At 42.0% G+C, this 20,145-nt stretch overlaps 1 protein-coding gene across 1 annotated transcript in view; it reads left to right on the top strand.

Annotated features, from left to right (window-relative positions):
- Positions 1 to 20,145, top strand: part of LOC126252749 (sialin-like) — a 101,064-nt gene that overhangs the window by 53,065 nt on the left and 27,854 nt on the right. The window lies entirely within an intron of this gene.

The following is a 20,145-nucleotide window of genomic DNA, read 5'->3' as shown; positions in this document are numbered from 1 at the left end:
TGTGCTGGTACTGCGAACGGCTGAAAGCAAGGGGAAACTACAGCCGTAATTTTTCCCGAGGACATGCAGCTTTACTGTATGATTAAATGATGATGGCGTCCTCTTGGGTAAAATATTCCGGAGGTAAAATAGTCCCCCATTCGGATCTCCGGGCGGGGACTACTCAAGAGGACGTCGTTATCAGGAGAAAGAAAACTGGCATTCTACGGATCGGAGCGTGGAATGTCAGATCCCTTAATCGGGCAGGTAGGTTAGAAAATTTAAAAAGGGAAATGGATAGGTTAAAGTTAGATATAGTGGGAATTAGTGAAGTTCGGTGGCAGGAGGAACAAGACTTTTGGTCAGGTGATTACAGGGTTATAAATACAAGATCAAATAGGGGTAATGCAGGAGTAGGTTTAATAATGAATAAAAAAATAGGAGTGCGGGTTAGCTACTACAAACAGCATAGTGAACGCATTATTGTGGCCAAGATAGACACAAAGCCCATGCCTACTACAGTAGTACAAGTTTATATGCCAACTAGCTCTGCAGATGATGAAGAAATTGATGAAATGTATGACGAGATAAAAGAAATTATTCAGGTAGTGAAGGGAGACTGGAATTCGTCAGTAGGAAAAGGGAGAGAAGGAAACATAGTAGGTGAATATGGATTGGGGGGAAGAAATGAAAGAGGAAGCCGCCTTGTAGAATTTTGCACAGAGCATAACTTAATCATAGCTAACACTTGGTTCAAGAATCATAAAAGAAGGTTGTATACCTGGAAGAATCCTGGAGATACTAATAGGTATCAGATAGATTATATAATGGTAAGACAGAGATTTAGGAACCAGGTTTTAAATTGTAAGACATTTCCAGGGGCAGATGTGGATTCTGACCACAATCTATTGGTTATGAACTGCAGATTGAAACTGAAGAAACTGCAAAAAGGTGGGAATTTAAGGAGATGGGACCTGGATAAACTGAAAGAACCAGAGGTTGTACAGAGTTTCAGGGAGAGCATAAGGGAACAATTGACAGGAATGGGGGAAAGAAATACAGTAGAAGAAGAATGGGTAGCTCTGAGGGATGAAGTAGTGAAGGCAGCAGAGGATCAAGTAGGTAAAAAGACGAGGGCTAATAGAAATCCTTGGGTAACAGAAGAAATATTGAATTTAATTGATGAAAGGAGAAAATATAAAAATGCAGTACATGAAGCAGGCAAAAGGGAATACAAACGTCTCAAAAATGAGATCGACAGAAAGTGCAAAATGGCTAAGCAGGGATGGCTAGAGGACAAATGTAAGGATGTAGAGGCTTGTCTCACTAGGGGTAAGATAGATACTGCCTACAGGAAAATTAAAGAGACCTTTGGAGAGAAGAGAACCACTTGTATGAATATCAAGAGCTCAGATGGAAACCCAGTTCTAAGCAAAGAAGGGAAGGCAGAAAGGTGGAAGGAGTATATAGAGGGTTTATACAAGGGCGATGTACTTGAGGACAGTATTATGGAAATGGAAGAGGATGTAGATGAAGATGAAATGGGAGATAAGATACTGCGTGAAGAGTTTGACAGAGCACTGACAGACCTAAGTCGAAACAAGGCCCCGGGAGTAGACAACATCCCATTAGAACTACTACGGCCTTGGGAGAGCCAGTCCTGACAAAACTCTACCATCTGGTGAGCAAGATGTATGAGACAGGCGAAATACCCTCAGGCTTCAAGAAGAATATAATAATTCCAATCCCAAAGAATGCAGGTGTTGACAGATGTGAAAATTACCGAACTATCAATTTAATAAGTCACAGCTGCAAAATACTAATGCCAAGTCTTTACAGACGAATGGAAAAACTGGTAGAAGCGGACCTCGGGGAAGATCAGTTTGGATTCTGTAGAAATGTTAGAACACGTGAGGCAATACTAACATTACGCCTTATCTTACAAGAAAGATTAAGAAAAGGCAAACCTACGTTTCTAGCATTTGTAGACTTAGAGAAAGCTTTTGACAATGTTAACTGGAATACTCTCTTTCAAATTCTGAAGGTGGCAGGGGTAAAATACAGGGAGCGAAAGGCTATTTACAATTTGTACAGAAACCAGATGGCAGTTATAAGAGTCGAGGGGCATGAAAGGGAAGCAGTGGTTGGGAAAGGAGTGAGACAGGGTTGTAGCCTCTCCCCGATGTTATTCAATCTGTATATTGAGCAAGCAGTAAAGGAAACAAAAGAAAAATTCGGAGTAGGTATTAAAATTCATGGAGAAGAAGTAAAAACTTTGAGGTTCGCCGATGACATTGTAATTCTGTCAGAGACAGCAAAGGACTTGGAAGAGCAGTTGAACGGAATGGACAGTGTCTTGAAAGGAGGATATAAGATGAACATCAACAAAAGCAAAACGAGGATAATGGAATGTAGTCGAATTAAATCGGGTGATGCTGAGGGGATTAGATTAGGAAATGAGACACTGAAAGTAGTAAAGGAGTTTTGCTATTTAGGGAGTAAAATAACTGATGATGGTCGAAGTAGAGAGGATATAAAATGTAGACTGGCAATGGCAAGGAAATCGTTTCTGAAGAAGAGAAATTTGTTAACATCGAGTATAGATTTAAGTGTCAGGAAGTCGTTTCTGAAAGTATTTGTATGGAGTGTAGCCATGTATGGAAGTGAAACATGGACGATAACCAGTTTGGACAAGAAGAGAATAGAAGCTTTCGAAATGTGGTGCTACAGAAGAATGCTGAAGATAAGGTGGGTAGATCACGTAACTAATGAGGAGGTATTGAATAGGATTGGGGAGAAGAGAAGTTTGTGGCACAACTTGACTAGAAGAAGGGATCGGTTGGTAGGACATGTTTTGAGGCATCAAGGGATCACAAATTTAGCATTGGAGGGCAGCGTGGAGGGTAAAAATCGTAGAGGGAGACCAAGAGATCAATACACTAAGCAGATTCAGAAGGATGTAGGTTGCAGTAGGTACTGGGAGATGAAGAAGCTTGCACAGGATAGAGTAGCATGGAGAGCTGCATCAAACCAGTCTCAGGACTGAAGACCACAACAACAACAACAACGAGAACAATCACCCTAATCAGTGCAGTATTTACGTAGTTTTATGTAATAGTTACTTTATGCTTGATTTCCTGATATACTAGTGTTCTCATGTTCATGAAATATCATTCTGTGATATGACACGGTATAATATGCATTTGCTCAAGACTGAGTGAAACGTAGTGCACAAGATCTGATAATGGCAAAGTAGTTTGCTGAAACTGGTCATCACAATAAATGCTGTACAGTAGCAATCTTTACTGTTTGAAGTTCTATTTTGTTTCTACATTAATCTATATCGCCCCCTAACTTGATAATGCCAAGAACATATGATTTCATTTCCTGTCCTCTCGCAAACAGAGCGAGGGGAAAACCAACTGCCTCCTTCATGGTCATTACGCGGAAGATACTCTGGTGGTAACAGAATCGTTCTGCAGCCAGTCTCAAATGCCGGTTCTATAAATTTTCTCAATAGTGCTCCCCGAAACGAACGGCGCCTTCCCTCCAGTGATTTCCATTTGAGTTCCCGAAACATCTGCATAATACTTTCGTGTTGCTCGAACCTACTGGTAACAAATCTAGCAGCCCGCCTCTAAACTGCTTCGATATCTTCCTTCATTCTACATTGATTCTTAATCAAACAATAATAATAATAATAACAATTACTATTATTATTGTTGTTATTATAGAATGGAAGGATGATTTGCAGTTATGGCCATTTAGAATAACAGCAGCGAAGAGCGTTGCAGCCGGAGGATAGTATACCTGAGTACACATGATGTTTCCTGGCCGGTGTTTTAGTCTAGTGACTTGTTTTTGGAATCATGTGAATGAACGCACACTGAAGACCGTCATAAACAATTTCCGGTAATTCCTACCGTTTTAGTTGCGTGTGAGACATGAGGTTGTGTTTTGTGGACGTTTATAAATATTACATCTACATATTTAAGTGCTGTACAATAAGTTAAAGCAATTTTGATGATGCTGTTAATTCTTCAGTTACAGAGTTTTATGGCGAGTAAAATCCGTATTTTTTTAAGAAAGCTAGTTGCTTAACTTGTGGACGATTGAGCCATACTTCGCAGGTCCTGCGCCCTCTTGGAACTTGAGACGGAGGAAGGTCTTCCAGCATGAAACTTGTTTAGTGGGCTACCGCTCAGCCAATCCTCCATAGGAAAAGAATTAGGGAACTTGAAACACATCGCTGTAAACATTTCACACTGTCCTGCAGCCGTTGAGAAACTGTGTACAGAAAAGAACAGCAGTAACTCAGCACGGAGGTCCTATCGTCTCGCTGTTTTCGAGACCAAAATTTGTAAACGTCCCGTTTGTGAGGGGTTTCTCTTACGATTTGGCTAAGATTTTTAAAAACCAGGATTTACGTGTTGTTTTTATTACTGGTAACGAGCTTCAGCATCATTACGTACAACAATGAACGCCCCCATAAAGTAAGCCGGTCAGGCGTATACAAATTAGTGTGTTGACTGCGATATGTCATATGTAGGGTGCAACAAAAATGTACGGCACAAATTGCAGGTCACGTTCTTCACACGTAGACGAATAAATTATGTTTGAACATTGGCTCGAAACGCTTTGTTTCCATGTTACAACTCATTTTCTGCAACAAGTTTCACCGAGATCAGATTGTAAATTTTCACAATCGGCGTATGCATGTACTCACGTGCAAGTGCTGGTAGACGTCAATCCTCACGCAACTGTTGAAACAAGTAATAAACAAAGATTTTTTTTATCAATATTTGGGCCGGCATTGTTGGTGACTGTTCGGTAGGGCCTCACTTTCTTCCAACCAGACTCAAGTCCTACGCATAACAAAAGGATCTGAGGTGCTTCCAGAAAATACCACAACAGACTTTATATCTTCGTGAAAAGTCCTGATCATCTTCAGGAGTTCTGGAGAACACCCCGCTAATTAAGTGTACAGTCCCTCCCTGCCTACTGTCTCAAATGCGTTATTTAGATTGATGAAAGTACTGAACAAAGGAATTGTCAGAGAATGAAGTTCTTATGAATAGTGGATCGCTAAGCTCGAAACTCACGTTGAAACTCACGGTACATGTGCTGGGCACGCTCGTATACCCTGCGGCACAGTACCCTCGGCCCAACAGTCAATAAATGGGTGTAGAGCGCTGGTAGGGGCGGTATCAGTTATTTGCGGATGTTGTTGTTCCCGCATTTCAGCCGTGCAACAACTCTCTGGAGCTCCTCCTTAGCAGACACAGCGTCCAACGCGTGAGAAGTAGACAATCGACAAATTGTTCCATAAAATTTCTGCACCACTTCCGGGTGTCTGCAAATCGCTGCCACGATATTTCAGCGCAGAGTCTTCTGGCCATCCCCACCTGAATACTGACAGGAAAGGCAATGAGCTCACGTGTTTAAGACCCCGCCGGCACATGCGCGGTGTGTCCGGTTGGCGTTGAGATAGTGTGTGAAACGTGATAATAACGGACTCTTAATTAGCTAGGTAGGAAGATCAGGAGGGATTGTACTAATGGGGATTTTACTCACTTCATTCAGTGGTGTAACACAAATCACACAGCAGCCAATTAAACCCTTTTTAATTAATTAAAAGCCAAATAATGAGAGTCATTTAAAATTCAATGCGAATTTAAATAATTTGCAGAAAATTTAACGTTAACTTTAACCCAAGCTGACTTAATATTCCTTAAGGCAAGACACGTCCTGGTAATACACAGAATGCAATAAGGGCCACGCGGGGTAGCCGTGCGGTCTTGGGCACCTTGCCACGGTTCGCGCGGCTCCCCCCCCCCCCCACCCCCGTCGGAGGTCCATAGAACTTACCACAAATTTCCAATGAAATAACGGTAAAGTCGTGACAAAGGCAGACGTAAATCTAAACAATAATACCAGACACACATCAAAAACGCGTTAATTACCGAATGGTGAGAATAAAACATGATTTCAACATGACTGATAAAAAAAACCTAAAACCATAATTAAAACAATGAAAAACAATTTAACATCCGGGCAAGATAATTTTCAGCCCAGAAACACACATCAATAGAAGATTTAACACATTTTCCAATAACAGAAGAATAATTGAGTTTCAACAGATTAAAGTGTATGTTGAGACACAATGCACAGTTAAATTTGCGTAAGGTGAAGGCCACAAGCTGACGGGCACAAATTCAGAATTCTTCAAAGTATAAATTTAACTTGAACAGGAACATTAACTAGTGCGGCTGCGGTTGGAGAAAACAGCTCGAAGGACAGACAGCGGCAAGAGCTGCCGAGTGTATGCACTCCAAGTGACTTAAACACCGGGCTAAGCAAGCCGACGGGCTTTGTGTGAGGCCCGATTCTGGGTAACACGTACCAGCAATGGAGTACAGAAGATTAAGACAGTTCCCTGCAACACAAATAATTTTAATTAGAACTGAAACACACAGCCGTACATCAAATAAATAACTTTTGGGGTAGAATTAATTAATCTGAGCTCACCAAAAACCATGACAATTAGAAGAATTAAGAAACAAACTATAAATATTAATTTTTAGTGGGCAACCAATTAAAGTACCCACAAGGACATTCGCATGACGTTCAAAGCGTCCGTGCACGCGTCAGTCCACAGTGACTCGGAGAGAACAAATGCGGCCTGGAGCAAATTAAAATTTACCTGAGCCACATAAATATCACAGAAGCATTTCTTAGACAGCATACTTGGTTAACATTAGCATCAAGGAAATCAGAACAACAAAAGCAGACTATAACTAGGCCAGTAAAACCGCAAAACCGACACACATTATGGCATAAACAATTAAATATCCGTGGTAACAAGTAATACTAAACTGCGCCTCCTATTGAGAGCCGACCGCGGTGGTCTAGCGGTTCTAGGCGCACAGTCCGGAACCGCGTGACTGCTACGGTCGCAGGTTCGAATCCTGCCTCGGGCATGGATGTGTGTGATGTCCTTAGGTTAGTTAGGTTTAAGTAGTTCTAAGTTCTAGGGCACTGATGACCACAGATGCTAAGTCCCATATTGCTCAGAGCCATTTGAACCGTTTGAACCTATTGAGAACTAAGTGACCAATCATTTACTTTAAAATCAGAAGAATTAATGAGAGGCAGACAGGAGCAGGTAACGCATACACTAGTCCACACAGCCAATCTTCCGAATAAGCTTTCTTCTGGAAAACGGCTCTTTACACTGGCGAAAGGTTCAGAAGTACCATGTATACATAAGGTTAACACAAAATACTCGTAAATTATAAAAGGATATCAGCCAATGAATCAGTCTAACATGTCAACCAGATCTTGGAGTCTCATTGCCCTTCGAGTACCATGGAGAAGCGGGCGTCCGTACCCAACAAACAGAAGGAAGACAGAGCAAAGGAACAGAGAACACTGCTCTGACTGCTCGCTGCCCTTCTGATAAACCACATCACAAGCCACGTTGGTACTCAACAAACTTACATGGGGTAACATGACCCTAACACTGATCGCCCGCCAGCAGCTAACACGAAGGCGAAGGGGCCCCCCACGCAAAGCTCGTTACAGCTTCGTTCCTCAGCTCCTACTGCCCACAAAACCGGCCACCACTCCCGGAGTCGCCACACCAGAGGGCGCTGTGCTCCAACAGCAACATGTTAGTCAAAGAGCATAGGAATGGTGATATTGATACATTGCGAAACAGCCGCCATGGCTCAGTGTGCTCGAGCAAAGCTGAAATGTCAGCCACAAACCTATTGCCGATGAGATGCAGTTGAGTCCACCAGATGCACATATGTAAATATTACAGCTTTGTTCGAGCACACACTCTCCTCGACATACTTTGTACTTAACGAGTATTTGAACGATCTGACGATGTCACCTGGTGGCCAATCTTTTATGGAAGATTCTGAGCAGGGAGCACCCGCCTCAGCTATTTTAAAACCAGCAGTATTTTGGCAAGAGGTTGATGACACTTTTATGGTTTGGTTTCCTGGTTTGGACAGTCTCGGAGAGTTCCTTCAACATCTGAATTCCTTACATGAAATATAAAATTTACTGTGGAGATGTAGGAACATTGCTGCTCGGTTGAACTATTCATTTAAATGCATTACACATAGCGTTTGCAATTATTATCGTGTATGTGGTAAGATCACGATAAGTGAAACATTAGCTTCGTTGTATGGAAAATGAGAAGAATTTTTGTAGTGAACACGGTATCGGCGATATGGAACACTGTGACGCCTACCATTCCAGTCTCTGCCTCCTCAGTCTTACGTTGCTGCACTATTTCTTCCCTTCGTCACTGCAAATGGACGCTAAGATGATTCCGTAAATACTACGGCTTCTTTCGTACATCCATATTTAACACGTTCTTCGCTTAGTCTCTAATGATCCAATGTCGATAATACAGAGTGGAACCAGTGTAATTGCAGGTATTACTATTGGTAATTGAAGACTGTTCGCTGAACAACGTTACGTCAGTATTTACGTCATCTGCAGGTTAATAATTATAGCTATTATAGCTCATATATTTTTAGACTGATTAGTATCTCCAAGTATGTGTGGCAACAACAAGACATTAATGCTTAGGCCGGCCGGTGTGGCCGAGCGGTTCTAGGCTCTCCTGTCTGGAACCGCGCGACCGCTACGGTCGCAGGTTCGAATCCTGCCTTCGGCATGGATGTGTGTGAGGTCCTTAGGTTAGTTAGGTTTGAGAAGTACTAAGTTCTAAGGTTATCTATTGGTTTTGAACTGTAGATTATAACTGAAGAAACTGCAAAAAGGTGGGAATTTAAGGAGATAGGACCTGGATAAACGGACTAAACCAGAGGTTGTACAGAGTTTCAGGGAGAGCATAAGGGAACAATTGTCACGAATGGGGGAAAGAAATACAGTAGAAGAAGAATGGGTAGCTTTGAGGGATCAAGTAGATAAAAGGACGAGGGCTAGTATAAATCCTTCGGTAACAGAAGAAATATTGAATTTAATTGATGAAAGGAGAAAATATAAAAACGCAGTAAATGAAGCAGGCAAAAAGGAATACAAACGTCTCAAAAATAAGATCGACAGGAAGTGCAAAATGGCTAAGCAGGGATGGCTTGAGGACAAATGTAAGGCTGTAGAGGCTTATCGCACTAGGGGTAAGATAGATGCTGCCTACAGGAAAATTAAAGAGACATTTGGAGAAAAGAGAACCACTTGTATGAATATCAAGAGCTCAGATGGAAACCCAGTTCTAAGCAAAGAAGGGAAAGCAGAAAGGTGGAAGGAGTATATAGGGGGTCTATACAGGGTCGATGTATATGAGGACAATATTATGGAAATGGAAGAGGAGGTAGATGAAGATGAAATGGGAGATATGATACTGCGTGAAGAGTTTGACAGAGCACTGACAGACCTAAGTCGAAACAAGGCCCCGGGAGTAGACAACATCCCATTAGAACTACTACGGCCTTGGGAGAGCCAGTCCTGACAAAACTCTACCATCTGGTGAGCAAGATGTATGAGACAGGCGAAATACCCTCAGGCTTCAAGAAGAATATAATAATTCCAATCCCAAAGAATGCAGGTGTTGACAGATGTGAAAATTACCGAACTATCAATTTAATAAGTCACAGCTGCAAAATACTAATGCCAAGTCTTTACAGACGAATGGAAAAACTGGTAGAAGCGGACCTCGGGGAAGATCAGTTTGGATTCTGTAGAAATGTTAGAACACGTGAGGCAATACTAACATTACGCCTTATCTTACAAGAAAGATTAAGAAAAGGCAAACCTACGTTTCTAGCATTTGTAGACTTAGAGAAAGCTTTTGACAATGTTAACTGGAATACTCTCTTTCAAATTCTGAAGGTGGCAGGGGTAAAATACAGGGAGCGAAAGGCTATTTACAATTTGTACAGAAACCAGATGGCAGTTATAAGAGTCGAGGGACATGAAAGGGAAGCAGTGGTTGGGAAAGGAGTGAGACAGGGTTGTAGCCTCTCCCCGATGTTATTCAATCTGTATATTGAGCAAGCAGTAAAGGAAACAAAAGAAAAATTCGGAGTAGGTATTAAAATTCATGGAGAAGAAGTAAAAACTTTGAGGTTCGCCGATGACATTGTAATTCTGTCAGAGACAACAAAGGACTTGGAAGAGCAGTTGAACGGAATGGACAGTGCCTTGAAAGGAGGATACAAGATGAACATCAACAATAACAAAACGAGGATAATGGAATGTAGTCGAATTAAATCGGGTGATGCTGAGGGAATTAGATTAGGAAATGAGACACTGAAAGTAGTAAAGGAGTTTCGCTATTTCGGGAGCAAAATAACTGATGTGGTCGAAGTAGAGGTGATATAAAATGTAGACTGGCAATGGCAAGGAAAGCGTTTCTGAAGTAGAGAAATTTGTTAACATCGAGTATCGATTTAAGTGTTCGTTTCTGAAAGTATTCGTATGGAGCGTATGCATGTATGGAAGTGAAACATGGACGATAAATAGTTTGGACAAGAAGAGAATAGAAGCTTTCGAAATATGGTGCTACAGAAGAATGCTGAAGATAAGGTGGGTAGATCACGTAACTAATGAGGAGGTATTGAATAGGATTGGGGAGAAGAGAAGTTTGTGGCACAACTTGACTAGAAGAAGGGATCGGTTGGTAGGACATGTTTTGAGGCATCAAGGGATCACAAATTTAGCATTGGAGGGCAGCGTGGAGGGTAAAAATCGTAGAGGGAGACCAAGAGATCAATACACTAAGCAGATTCAGAAGGATGTAGGTTGCAGTAGGTACTGGGAGATGAAGAAGCTTGCACAGGATAGAGTAGCATGGAGAGCTGCATCAAACCAGTCTCAGGACTGAAGACCACAACAACAACAACAACGAGAACAATCACCCTAATCAGTGCAGTATTTACGTAGTTTTATGTAATAGTTACTTTATGCTTGATTTCCTGATATACTAGTGTTCTCATGTTCATGAAATATCATTCTGTGATATGACACGGTATAATATGCATTTGCTCAAGACTGAGTGAAACGTAGTGCACAAGATCTGATAATGGCAAAGTAGTTTGCTGAAACTGGTCATCACAATAAATGCTGTACAGTAGCAATCTTTACTGTTTGAAGTTCTATTTTGTTTCTACATTAATCTATATCGCCCCCTAACTTGATAATGCCAAGAACATATGATTTCATTTCCTGTCCTCTCGCAAACAGAGCGAGGGGAAAACCAACTGCCTCCTTCATGGTCATTACGCGGAAGATACTCTGGTGGTAACAGAATCGTTCTGCAGCCAGTCTCAAATGCCGGTTCTATAAATTTTCTCAATAGTGCTCCCCGAAACGAACGGCGCCTTCCCTCCAGTGATTTCCATTTGAGTTCCCGAAACATCTGCATAATACTTTCGTGTTGCTCGAACCTACTGGTAACAAATCTAGCAGCCCGCCTCTAAACTGCTTCGATATCTTCCTTCATTCTACATTGATTCTTAATCAAACAATAATAATAATAATAACAATTACTATTATTATTGTTGTTATTATAGAATGGAAGGATGATTTGCAGTTATGGCCATTTAGAATAACAGCAGCGAAGAGCGTTGCAGCCGGAGGATAGTATACCTGAGTACACATGATGTTTCCTGGCCGGTGTTTTAGTCTAGTGACTTGTTTTTGGAATCATGTGAATGAACGCACACTGAAGACCGTCATAAACAATTTCCGGTAATTCCTACCGTTTTAGTTGCGTGTGAGACATGAGGTTGTGTTTTGTGGACGTTTATAAATATTACATCTACATATTTAAGTGCTGTACAATAAGTTAAAGCAATTTTGATGATGCTGTTAATTCTTCAGTTACAGAGTTTTATGGCGAGTAAAATCCGTATTTTTTTAAGAAAGCTAGTTGCTTAACTTGTGGACGATTGAGCCATACTTCGCAGGTCCTGCGCCCTCTTGGAACTTGAGACGGAGGAAGGTCTTCCAGCATGAAACTTGTTTAGTGGGCTACCGCTCAGCCAATCCTCCATAGGAAAAGAATTAGGGAACTTGAAACACATCGCTGTAAACATTTCACACTGTCCTGCAGCCGTTGAGAAACTGTGTACAGAAAAGAACAGCAGTAACTCAGCACGGAGGTCCTATCGTCTCGCTGTTTTCGAGACCAAAATTTGTAAACGTCCCGTTTGTGAGGGGTTTCTCTTACGATTTGGCTAAGATTTTTAAAAACCAGGATTTACGTGTTGTTTTTATTACTGGTAACGAGCTTCAGCATCATTACGTACAACAATGAACGCCCCCATAAAGTAAGCCGGTCAGGCGTATACAAATTAGTGTGTTGACTGCGATATGTCATATGTAGGGTGCAACAAAAATGTACGGCACAAATTGCAGGTCACGTTCTTCACACGTAGACGAATAAATTATGTTTGAACATTGGCTCGAAACGCTTTGTTTCCATGTTACAACTCATTTTCTGCAACAAGTTTCACCGAGATCAGATTGTAAATTTTCACAATCGGCGTATGCATGTACTCACGTGCAAGTGCTGGTAGACGTCAATCCTCACGCAACTGTTGAAACAAGTAATAAACAAAGATTTTTTTTATCAATATTTGGGCCGGCATTGTTGGTGACTGTTCGGTAGGGCCTCACTTTCTTCCAACCAGACTCAAGTCCTACGCATAACAAAAGGATCTGAGGTGCTTCCAGAAAATACCACAACAGACTTTATATCTTCGTGAAAAGTCCTGATCATCTTCAGGAGTTCTGGAGAACACCCCGCTAATTAAGTGTACAGTCCCTCCCTGCCTACTGTCTCAAATGCGTTATTTAGATTGATGAAAGTACTGAACAAAGGAATTGTCAGAGAATGAAGTTCTTATGAATAGTGGATCGCTAAGCTCGAAACTCACGTTGAAACTCACGGTACATGTGCTGGGCACGCTCGTATACCCTGCGGCACAGTACCCTCGGCCCAACAGTCAATAAATGGGTGTAGAGCGCTGGTAGGGGCGGTATCAGTTATTTGCGAATGTTGTTGTTCCCGCATTTCAGCCGTGTAACAACTCTCTGGAGCTCCTCCTTAGCAGACACAGCGTCCAACGCGTGAGAAGTAGACAATTGACAAATTGTTCCATAAAATTTCTGCACCACTTCTGGGTGTCTGCAAATCGCTGCCACGATATTTCAGCGCAGAGTCTTCTGGCCGTCCCCACCTGAATACTGACAGGAAAGGCAATGAGCTCACGTGTGTAAGACCCCGCCGGCACATGTGCGGTGTGTCCGGTTGGCGTTGAGATAGTGTGTGAAACGTGATAATAACGGACTCTTAATTAGCTAGGTAGGAAGATCAGGAGGGATTGTACTAATGGGGATTTTACTCACTTCATTCAGTGGTGTAACACAAATCACACAGCAGCCAATTAAACCCTTTTTAATTAATTAAAAGCCAAATAATGAGAGTCATTTAAAATTCAATGCGAATTTAAATAATTTGCAGAAAATTTAACGTTAACTTTAACCCAAGCTGACTTAATATTCCTTAAGGCAAGACACGTCCTGGTAATACACAGAATGCAATAAGGGCCACGCGGGGTAGCCGTGCGGTCTTGGGCACCTTGCCACGGTTCGCGCGGCTCCCCCCCTCCCCCCTCCCCCGTCGGAGGTCCATAGAACTTACCACAAATTTCCAATGAAATAACGGTAAAGTCGTGACAAAGGCAGACGTAAATCTAAACAATAATACCAGAACACATCAAAAACGCGTTAATTACCGAATGGTGAGAATAAAACATGATTTAAACTTGACTGATAAAAAAACCTAAAACCATAATTAAAACAATGAAAAACAATTTAACATCCGGGCAAGATAATTTTCAGCCCAGAAACACACATCAATAGAAGATTTAACACATTTTCCAATAACAGAAGAATAATTGAGTTTCAACAGATTAAAGTGTATGTTGAGACACAATGCACAGTTAAATTTGCGTAAGGTGAAGGCCACAAGCTAACGGGCACAAATTCAGAATTCTTCAAAGTATAAATTTAACTTGAACAGGAACATTAACTAGTGCGGCTGCGGTTGGAGCAAACAGCACGAAGGACAGACAGCGGCAAGAGCTGCCGAGTATATGCACTTCAAGTGACTTAAACACCGGGCTAAGCAAGCCGACGGGCTTTGTGTGAGGCCCGATGCTGGGTAACACGTACCAGCAATGGAGTACAGAAGATTAAGACAGTTCCCCGCAACACAAATAATTTTAATTAGAACTGAAACACACAGCCGTACATCAAATAAATAACTTTTGGGGTAGAATTAATTAATCTGAGCTCACCAAAAACCATGACAATTAGAAGAATTAAGAAACAAACGATAAATATTAATTTTTTGTGGGTAACCAATTAAAGTAGCCACAAGGACATTCGCATGACGTTCAAAGCGTCCGTGCACGCATCAGTCCACAGTGACTCGGAGAGAACAAATGCGGCCTGGAGCAAACTAAAATTTACCTGAGCCACTTAAATATCACAGAAGCATTTCTTAGACAGCATACTTGGTTACCATTAGCCTCAAGGAAATAAGAACAACAAAAGCAGACTATAACTAGGCCAGTAAAACAGCAAAACCGACACACATTACGGCATAAACAATTACATATCCGTGGTAACAAGTAATACTTAACTGCGTCTCTATTGAGAGCCGACCGCGGTGGTCTAGCGGTTCTAGGCGCACAGTCCGGAACCGCGTGACTGCTACGGTCGCAGGTTCGAATCCTGCCTCGGGCATGGATGTGTGTGATGTCCTTAGGTTAGTTAGGTTTAAGTAGTTCTAAGTTGTAGGGAAGTGATGACCACAGATGCTAAGTCCCATAGTGCTCAGAGCCATTTGAACCGTTTGAACCTATTGAGAACTAAGTGAACAATCATTTACTTTAAAATCAGAAGAATTAATGAGAGGCAGACAAGAGCAGGTAACGCATACCCTAGTCCACACAGCCAATCTTCCGAATAAGCTTTCTTCTGGAAAACGGCTCTTTACACAGGCTAAAGGTTCAGAAGTACCATGTATGCATAAGGTTAACACAAAATGCTCGTAAATTATAAAAGGATATCAGCCAATGAATCAGTCTAACATGTCAGCCAGATCTTGGAGTCTCATTGCCCTTCGAGTACCATGGAGAAGCGGGCGTCCGTACCCAACAAACAGAAGGAAGACAGAGCAAAGGAACAGAGAACACTGCTCTGACTGGTCGGTGGCCTTCTGATAAACCACATCACAAGCCACGTTGGTACTCAACAAACTTACATGGGGTAACATGACCCTAACACTGATCGCCCGCCAGCAGCTAACACGAAGGCGAAGAGGCCCCCCACGCAAAGCTCGTTACAGCTTCGTTCCTCAGCTCCTACTGCCCACAAAACCGACCACCACTCCCGGAGTCGCCACACCAGAGGGCGCTGTGCTCCAACAGCAACATGTTAGTCAAAGAGCATAGGAATGGTGATATTGATACATTGCGAAACAGCCGCCATGGCTCAGTGTGCTCGAGCAAAGCTGAAATGTCAGCCACAAACCTATTGCCGATGAGATGCAGTTGAGTCCACCAGACGCACATATGTAAATATTACAGCTTTGTTCGAGCACACACTCTCCTCGACATACTTTGTACTTAACGAGTATTTGAACGATCTGACGATGTCACCTGGTGGCCAATCTTTTATGGAAGATTCTGAGCAGGGAGCGCCCGCCTCAGCTATTTTAAAACCAGCAGTATTTTGGCAAGAGGTTGATGACACTTTTATGGTTTGGTTTCCTGGTTTGGACAGTCTCGGAGAGTTCCTTCAAGATCTGAATTCCTTACATGAAAACATAAAATTTACTGTGGAGATGTAGGAACAATGCTGCTCGGTTGTACTATTAATTTAAATGCATTACACATAGCGTTTGCAATTATTATCGTTTATGTGGTAAGATCACGATAAGTGAAACATTAGCTTCGTTGTATGGAAGATGAGAAGAATTTTTGTAGTGAACATGGTATCGGCGATATGGAACACTGTGACGCCTACCATTCCAGTCTCTGCCTCCTCAGTCTTACGTTGCTGCACTATTTCTTCCCTTCGTCACTGCAAATGGACGCTAAGATGATTCCGTAAATACTACGGCTTCTTTCGTACATCCATATTTAACACGTTCTTCGCTTAGTCTCTAATGATCCACTGTCGATAATACAGAGTGGAACCAGTGTAATTGCAGGTATTACTATTGGTAATTGAAGACTGTTCGCTGAACAACGTTACGTCAGTATTTACGTCATCTGCAGGTTAATAATTACAGCTATTATAGCTCAATTATTTTTAGACTGATTAGTATCTCCAAGTATGTGTGGCAACAGCAAGACATTAATGCTTAGGCCGGCCGGAGTGGCCGAGCGGTTCTAGGCTCTCCAGTCTGGAACCGCGCGACCGCTACGGTCGCAGGTTCGAATCCTGCCTTCGGCATGGATGTGTGTGAGGTCCTTAGGTTAGTTAGGTTTGAGAAGTACTAAGTTCTAAGGTTATCTATTGGTTTTGAACTGTAGATTATAACTGAAGCAACTGCAAAAAGGTGGGAATTTAAGGAGATAGGACCTGGATAAACTGACTAAACCAGAGGTTGTACAGAGTTTCAGGGAGAGCATAAGGGAACAGTTGTCACGAATGGGGGAAAGAAATACAGTAGAAGAAGAATGGGTAGCTTTGAGGGATCAAGTAGATAAAAGGTCGAGGGCTAGTAGAAATCCTTCGGTAACAGAAGAAATATTGAATTTAATTGATGAAAGGAGAAAATATAAAAACGCAGTAAATGAAGCAGGCAAAAAGGAATACAAACGTCTCAAAAATAAGATCGACAGGAAGTGCAAAATGGCTAAGCAGGGATGGCTTGAGGACAAATGTAAGGCTGTAGAGGCTTATCGCACTAGGGGTAAGATAGATGCTGCCTACAGGAAAATTAAAGAGACATTTGGAGAAAAGAGAAACACTAGTATGAATATCAAGAGCTCAGATGGAAACCCAGTTCTAAGCAAAGAAGGGAAAGCAGAAAGGTGGAAGGAGTATATAGGGGGTCTATACAGGGTCGATGTATATGAGGACAATATTATGGAAATGGAAGAGGAGGTAGATGAAGATGAAATGGGAGATATGATACTGCGTGAAGAGTTTGACAGAGCACTGACAGACCTAAGTCGAAACAAGGCCCCGGGAGTAGACAACATCCCATTAGAACTACTACGGCCTTGGGAGAGCCAGTCCTGACAAAACTTTACCATCTGGTGAGCAAGATGTATGAGACAGGCGAAATACCCTCAGACTTCAAGAAGAATATAATAATTCCAATCCCAAAGAATGCAGGTGTTGACAGATGTGAAAATTACCGAACTATCAATTTAATAAGTCACAGCTGCAAAATACTAATGCCAATTCTTTACAGACGAATGGAAAAACTGGTAGAAGCCGACCTCGGGGAAGATCAGTTTGGATTCTGTAGAAATGTTGGAACACGTGAGGCAATACTAACCTTACGACTTATATTAGAAGAAAGATTAAGAAAAGGCAAACCTACGTTTCTAGCATTTGTAGACTTAGAGAAAGCTTTTGACAATGTTAACTGGAATACTCTCTTTCAAATTCTGAAGGTGGCAGGGATAAAATACAGGGAGCGAAAGGCTATTTACAATTTGTACAGAAACCAGATGGCAGTTATAAGAGTCGAGGGACATGAAAGGGAAGCAGTGGTTGGGAAGGGAGTGAGACAGGGTTGTAGCATCTGTCCAATGTTATTGAATCCGTATATTGAGCAAGCAGTGCAGGAAACATAAGAAAAATTCGGAGTAGGTATTAAAATTCATGGAGAAGAAGTAAAAACTTTGAGGTTCGTCGATGACATTGTAATTCTGTCAGAGACAGCAAAGGACTTGGAAGAGCAGTTGAACGGAATGGACAGTGCCTTGAAATGAGGATATAAGATGAACATCAACAATAACAAAACGAGGATAATGGAATGTAGTCGAATTAAGTCAGGTGATGCTGAGGGAATTAGATTAGGAAATGAGACACTGAAAGTAGTAAAGGAGTTTTGCTATTTAGGGAGCAAAATAACTGATGTGGTCGAAGTAGAGATGATATAAAATGTAGACTGGCAATGGCAAGGAAAGCGTTTCTGAAGTAGAGAAATTTGTTAACATCGAGTATCGATTTAAGTGTTCGTTTCTGAAAGTATTCATATGGAGCGTATGCATGTATGGAAGGGAAACATGGACGATAAATAGTTTGGACAAGAAGAGAATAGAAGCTTTCGAAATGTGGTGCTACAGAAGAATGCTGAAGATTAGATGAGTAGATCGCATAACTAATGAGGAGGTATTGAGTAAAAATCGCTGAGGGAGACCAAGAGATGAATACACTAAGCAGATTCAGAAGGATGTAGGTTGCAGTAAGTACTGGGAGATGAAGAAGCTTGCACAGGATAGAGTAGCATGGAGAGCTGCATCAAACCAGTCTCAGGACTGAACACCACAACAACAATAATAAGTTCTAGGGGACTGATGACCTCAGATGTTAAGGCCCACAGTTCTCAGAGCCATTTGAACCATTAATGCTTATTTTCCACTTGGCAGCAGGTCAGGTGTTGAAGTGTACACGTGGATGCAAAACAGTTAGTCTATACCGACAGATGTAGTCTATTTAGTTGTGCAGTTATCACAATGGTGGAAAAACCAAGTCGTCAAGTTTGTGATGTGTTCTGGGAAGACTGTTCGACGCAAAAAAAAAAAAAAAAAAAAAAAAAAAACCCTACTAACACATTGATGTGTGTACGTATTAAGGTACCAAATAAAATTATCTCAACTTATACCCGTTACACCCTGTATATTAAAATAGATCCAAGAGGCAAAGAAGAGAAGCAATAAGTGAATAACATGGAATGGAAGGATGAGGTTCAAACGCTATTCTTTCATCTGTCTACAATATGTACATAACCATAGGCAATCAAATTCAGATTGTCTGCTTTTAGTTTCCAGCCCATTATCTTCACATTATTGACAGTTTCTTCTTTATATGCACTTAATTTATCTGCTACAGGTTAGCAATTATTGGTAAATACACTGCTGGCCATCCTATATGCAATACCAAAAAGGACCGAAGATATCACAGCCAAATTTATTCGGGGGATAACCCTCTATACAAAGATCACATGACTGAAAATACAGACCCATTCTAAGTGAGGAAGATGATGAAATGAGTAATGAGTGCTGGCACCATTGTCGGCTATAGCCGCTGCTACACGCCTCGGCACTGACTCAAATGGGCTCTGGATGTGTTTTTGCGATATAGTAGTCCATGCTGTTTCCACAAATTGCCAAAGTTAGTCTGGTGTAGCAGCGGGTGATGTACCCCAGACCAGTCATTCCACAATCATTGGCTAGACGTTTAGAGCAGGAAGGCCAAGGCAGCAATGCATTCCAATGGGCGAGGAAGAATTTTTGAATACTGCGAGCCACGAGTGATCGCTCATTTTACTATTGCAATGTGGCCGTCAGCAGGCTCCTCTGAAGTGTTGGAGGGCAATGGGCTCCAACACTTCAGAGGTATAATACTGGCTGGTTAGTTACTGGCAATATATACTAGGGATTGTGAGAGTGGAATCCAATACAACCCCAAACCATAATATCAGGTACAGGACCACTGTGGCTATGCATAAAGCAACAGTTCCACAGCCGCTCACCACGGTGTATCTAGACTCTAGTCCAACCATCGTGGTGTGGCACGCAGAATCAGGATTCCTCGGTAAAAATAATGTCGTTCCATTCGGTTGGCCATGTCCATTCATCGTACCAGTGCCGGCCGCGGTGGCCGTGCGGTTCTAGGCGCTACAGTCCGGAACCGCGGGACTGCTACGGTCGCAGGTTCGAATCCTGCCTCGGGCATGGATGTGTGTGATGTCCTTAGGTTAGTTAGGTTTAAGTAGTCCTAAGTTATAGGGGACTGATGACCTAAGATGTTAAGTCCTATAGTGCTCAGAGCCTAGCCCTCATCGTACCATTTCCGGCGCAAACGCCTGCGGCGTTGACGTAGTGGTAAACGTAGCAATGGACGCCTTGCGAAGAGTCCACTGTG

This window comes from Schistocerca nitens, chromosome 4, assembly GCF_023898315.1.
Source record: "Schistocerca nitens isolate TAMUIC-IGC-003100 chromosome 4, iqSchNite1.1, whole genome shotgun sequence".
NCBI lineage: Eukaryota > Metazoa > Arthropoda > Insecta > Orthoptera > Acrididae > Schistocerca > Schistocerca nitens.
This window is presented reverse-complemented; position numbering and strand designations above follow the sequence as displayed.